Consider the following 5,647-nt stretch of genomic DNA (forward strand, 5'->3'; position numbering starts at 1 on the left):
CTGGCCCCGGAGCCCCTGCGGCTGCCACGGGAACGGGCCCCCGTGGGACTCCCTCTGCCACGTGCGCCACTGGGCATTCCCTCCGGGCTGACGTCGGGGACGTGCCCACGGGCATCGCGCGGGGACGCCGGGGTCCCTGGAGGGGGGTTCCTTCTGGCGTCATGCCCGGAGGGTTCCCCCCTGACGTCACGCCGCGGGGGATCCCCCCCGGCCGCCGGGAGCTGGGAGCCGGCGAGCCTCGGGGCACCGGCAGCAGCACGAGGAGGAGGAGGAGGAGGGCGAGCGGGGCGCAGCTCAGCCCGGCCATGGTCCGGGGACCCTCCTGCGCCGACTGCGAGCTCGGCCTCCCTCCTCGCCGGGCTGTGGCAGGGGAGGAGACTCGGGGGAGGATCCACACCTCCCCCTTAAATCCCACAGCCTTGGGCTGGGGTGGGGGGGACACGGGCAGGGGCCCCCTCTTGGCTCCAGAGCCAAGCCAAGCCGCCCAGTGCCCCCCGCCCCGTGGACTGGGACAAGTCCCCTCCTGCAAGCCCTGGCGGGGTCACAGAGTCACACCATTAGGGCTGGAGTGAAATCATCGGCCGGGGTCACGTCACCCCAGCGAGGCGTCCTTTGGAAGATCTCCAGGGTCGGTGCGTGGGAGTTGATCCCAGCGTCTGGTCACGCAAAGGTTTTCCTTATATCCCATGTGAAACCTTCTTCTAGGAGTTTACGACCCGTTGCTCTTGGTTTTCCCCTGGGGCGCTTGCCGCCGAGCCCCCGATGCTCTGCCCCGATATATTTGGAAGCTGAGGTTGTCTGAAGCCAGGCAGCGTCCGGGTGCTTTTTATGGGCACGTCGCCTCTCAGTTCCAGCATGACCTCGGCCCCAGCTCGGTCCCCATGGGTTTTGAGGGGGTTTAGGCTGGTCTTTGAGCCACGGCCCCGTCCGCAGACTTGACGTTTTTCCCGCAGGGGGACAGCAGGCCCTAGGCCAGGATTTCTCTCCTTCCCCTGCCCTATGGAAGCTGTGACCAGCCCCAGGCAGAGGCTCTGCAGAGGGTCAGCACTGCCAAAGCAAAGGGCTGTAGGCCGATGGATTTTCAGGTTAAACCCTTTGATCCATGCTTATTTTGCTGGAGTCAGGTTTGACCCTTGACAGGTGCTTAGTTTGACCCAAGCAGCTGCTTTAATTCAATGATCCAGCTGTTTGGTGAGGGGTAGCAGAAGCCGACTGTCTGACCATGCCTTTGAAAATCTCCCCCTTTATCTTTTCAAGGATTTTTGAAGAATGCACTAGCCGGGGAGACTCAACGTGACCAGCCACAGGCATCCTTCTTGCAGCCAGAGCGCTGTAATAGCCATCTCATCAAACCAGCCCCCGGTGGGTTAAGAGTATCCAGGACCTCCAGCCTCAGGTTAGCCTCCTCTTGCTATTTGCTCTCCCTGGCTAGCTAGGCTGCTACAGCATGCACAGCTTTTGTCACTTCAGCTACTAAGGCAGCATGGATGACATGTTTCAGATTTCTAGTAGGAACTACAGGCTCTGTCCTGGTGAGAATCAGAAATGCGTCTGCGTGCAGCAAGCCAACGAAAGAAAAATCTAGGAACGCAAGCCAGAGGTTTAGCTAAACCAACACAGGCCAAATCCTGCTCTTTGGCATAGCTGAATCGACCCACGGAGGCCGATGAAGTTACTCCAAGTTAAACCAGAGCACGTAAGAGCAGAATTTTGTTCTGGGGTGGGGTTTTTTTTTCCTATTTTTATTTTTAATATTTTGGAGAGAAGAATATTGTCCCAGCATGTGTCCCTGCTGTGTCCAGCGTTACCAGTGACACATCATTTAGGTCATGAAAAGGAAAATTACTGACTGTTCTGCAAAACAGCAAAACTGATCAGGGTCCCGGTTGGTCTCAGCTGGTGTTAGCCTGGGGCAACTTGAAGGAGTTCAGTGATATTCCATGCTGGATTTACACTGGTGCAAGGGAGATCTGCATCTGGCTAACTTTCTGGTCAACTCTGCTATCCATCTGTTGAAAGTCCAATGGTTCTATATCTTCCATGAGCGGTTTGTAATCACGCTTTGCATCAGCTGTGCCTGCAAAATGATGTGAGGCTAATTACCGGTAATCACTAATTTACGTTGGGCCCTGAGCAAGTCAGAAACGATTTGAAAATGTGGTTGGATTAAAAAAGGTGACCATTGTGTTACATGGTTATTCCTTCACTGGGAATCCACTCAGTGGGGTGAAGGGTGGCTCTCCATCTCAGGATCAGAGGTGTGACTGGGACAGGTGTAGGCACATCTGAGTTACCTTTAGCCTGGTTGGCTGGTTTGGTACGGACAGGAGTGGTAGCTACAGCACCATAGGCTTCAGTACAAGCAATATGAGGTTGTCTGGGATCCTGGGTACTTAGGTGACTTAACATCCCTGCCATCACAGCTGGAGTGCCTGAGTTAGGCGGGTGTACATCTGAATAGCAGTATTGCCAGCTCTCATAATTTTTGGCATTGTTCTTAAAATCTACACTTTGGGAATGTGAAAAACTTAGGTCTTTCTTTTATATATCTATATCCATATTTTATATATAAAAGAAACAGCTAAGTTTTTTTACATTCCCAAAGCATAGACTTCAAGAACAATGCCAAAAATCACGAGAGCTGGCGACACTAGAATAGCTTATTGGACTTGAACAGCAAGGTGACCACTTTTTGCCATGCTCCCTGGTAGTGTTTCTGCAGTCAGTGCTCTGGATCCAGTGTGCTGCTGATCTGTCTGCTCTCCCCTCTCTGGATGGAGGCTTGCAGGGTTAAGATTGCTCTGCCAGATGATGCACTTCAAAGGCACATGCACAGCACATGTCCTGAGCAGGAGGGACCATCCTGGTAGGATTGTTCTTCAGAGAGCAGCCTGCTTTCTAGGGCCAATATCAAGAAGTCTAGCCCGTTTCTAAAACAAGTTAAAAGCAAGTTGCAGAGCTCTCGCTGACAGCAGGAGTGGTGTTTGGCTCTAAATAGCCCTGTAATGGTGCCTTAGTGTCATTTTTAGAGCTGAGTTTCAGTGCTGGTCACACGAACAGGCAAAGAAGAGACCAGGGTGCAGGATTCCTGGGCTCCATAGTGTAACTTCGGACACTTTGTGCCTCGGATTCCCCATCTGGGACCTATAGGATAGGGGAGAGGGCTGGGAGCAATGTTTGGTACAATTTACAAGCTGCCTGAGGACTGTTAAGGGCTACTGGACACCGGGAGCTGGTGTCCGTGACTCCAGTCCCATGCGTTTCCATGGGCTTGGCCAGGGTACAGCTGTGCTATAGCATTGCGGGGGGAAGAGGCATCCCTTAGCTTTGCATTTCTGGTATATGCTCACGGGCCTCTCGTGTGCTGCCAGGGCATGTTCACCTGGTGCCAGGCCCTTGGCTCAGACACCTTGAAGGAAACGAGCAGGGTCACTGGGCATAGGCATACGTCCAGCCTCTAAATAAAGCTCACGGTCAATATTTTGAAGTTCGTGTCTCCGGGGGCTGGGCCAGTGCTCTGGTGTCCTGCCGCGGGCCCTGGCTGGAATGTGGCATGTCCGAGTCAGTCAGCAACCAGCCCTCCCCTCTGTTAGCAGTGCTAATATTTACATGCAGGGAAGGAATTTCATTAGGTGTTGGGACAGGAAAGGCATGCTTGAGTTTATTGTGACTGGAAGGAACCGCTGGTAATTCTGGCAGACGATCCTCTCCCCAGGAGGTGAGCGGAGCCGCAAGACACGCTCTCAGGAAGAGCCTGGACAGGCTTGGATGGCAGGATGCTTTCTGGATTGCTCTGTCTCCCCCCTGGGGCTGGGAGGAGCTGAGGGACTCAGTTGTCAGCAGGAGCGGGGCCGCTCTTTGCATTTGGGATGAAGCCAGGCCCTGTTTGGATGTCTGATCTTAAAATGCCTCTGAGTGTCTGAGGCATCCTGGTCTGCACACACAGGCTTGGCCTGGGATCACAGATGCTTATGCTTGCACCTGCATGGTGTTCTCCTTTGCATGGCCAAGCCCATGGAGAAAGAGCATCGCTTCGAAGAGCGAGCAGCCTCTGATACCCATGGGACTGGCTGCAGAGCAGCCCCAGAGCCCAGGCCACGACACTGCGTTGTGTGTACTCCTCCTCCCTCTTGCTTCCCTTCAGCTCTGCAGGGTTTGCTGGCTTGGTGCAGCATCCCTGAGAGCAGAGACAGGTCCAGGGGCTTGACCCATGCCTTGAAGTTCCCAGTTCTAAACACTAGACCCCACAGAGCTGGGAAGGAAACCCAGGAATCTGGACTCCCACCCAGCCCCTCGCTTTGCCCATTGGATCATGTTTCTTTGCTCTTGGATGATGAGTTGCTGTTCACCTCTCCTCCTCTCAGCTGGTTCAAAACCATCCAGGTACCTTGCAACAGCCTAGCTCAGGGCTTGCACTGCCCTCCCATCAGCTGGGGAAAGGCCTTTGCGCCTTGGGTCTCTTCCCACCAGCCCACTGCTTGGGCCCTGGGCACACAGAGGGCATCTCAGCCCCTGCGGGGCTTTGCTCACATAGTGGCAGGAGAAAATGGCCACCTGGCTCAGGTACGAATTGGCTTCTCCTCCCAAGGCTGTCCCAAAAACAAACCCAGCCTGCTTAAGGGAGCCGTAGAACAGGGGGGTTATTGTATCAGGGAGTGTCCACCAGGAGTCTGGTATCACCCAGGGGCTCGGGACTGGCTCTGATCTGGTATTTCTGCAAGCCAAGAGCAGGGCCACCGCTGGTGCTGCTGGTATTCGTATTGTGGTATTGTGTGGGAGCCCTGACCCCATGGTGCTCGGAGCTGCACAAACACAGGACAGACAGGCAGTCCCTTCTGCAAAGGGCTTCCAATTTCAGACAGCAGATGGTGGACAGGTGGGGATGTGACACCCCAGGATGACCCCAGGGCTCTGGGTTCTCCTCCTCACTGTCCTGCTACCTACGCCTGGGCCCTGCCCTGATCTTGCTCATGGAAGACCCCTCTCTCGGTCTGGCAAGTCTGACTTCCCAGCACCCTGACTGGACCCTGCAGCTTAGTGGAGGAGAGCCCTGCAAACTCTTAGGGCTTCTTAGGTTTGCAAAAGAAAATCGGCCTGCTGTCTCCCTCGGATCAGAACGGCCGTGACTGGCAGTCGCCCTGCAGTCACTCAGTCCAGGGCTTGCATGTAGGTTTGGCACAGAGGGTGGGATCTGTCCCTGGGAGATTCTGGATAGAAGATGGTGATTTAGGCCAGTGTTTCTGAACTCCAAGGCCAGGTCTGCCTGTGCGTCCTGCTGGCTTCATGACTGTTTCTTGCTGTGAGGAATGACCAAGCAGAAGAGGAAAATGGATCATAGATGGTTGCATCTAAAATCCTCGTGGTTAAAACAGGCAGCACCGACCTTCCCTCAGGGACTTCCCAGGGGCCGTGCTCTGCAGCCCGGAGACATGGGCTCTGCCCAGCGCATTGGACCCAGTGACCTCTCTCCAGCCCAAGCTGTGGGCACCACAGCCACTCTTTTTGGCCTGCTGACTTACGTGCCTCTGAGTCCTTGGAGCGTGTTGCACAACACCCCTGGGTAGGTGCTTGGGGGCAGGGATTGACTCGAGGCTCTGCATTTCCAAGCATGAGCCTTCACCGCATGAGCTGCAAGGCTGTCTCTCGG

At 55.0% G+C, this 5,647-nt stretch overlaps 1 pseudogene; it reads right to left on the reverse strand.

Moving 5' to 3' along the window:
* The window catches only part of LOC102376088, a 7,148-nt pseudogene extending 6,841 nt beyond the window's left edge, over positions 1 to 307 (reverse strand).
* Positions 308 to 5,647: the final 5,340 nt, after the last annotated feature.

Source organism: Alligator sinensis, unplaced genomic scaffold, assembly GCF_000455745.1.
Source record: "Alligator sinensis unplaced genomic scaffold, ASM45574v1 scaffold1295_1, whole genome shotgun sequence".
NCBI classification, from domain to species: Eukaryota; Metazoa; Chordata; order Crocodylia; family Alligatoridae; genus Alligator; species Alligator sinensis.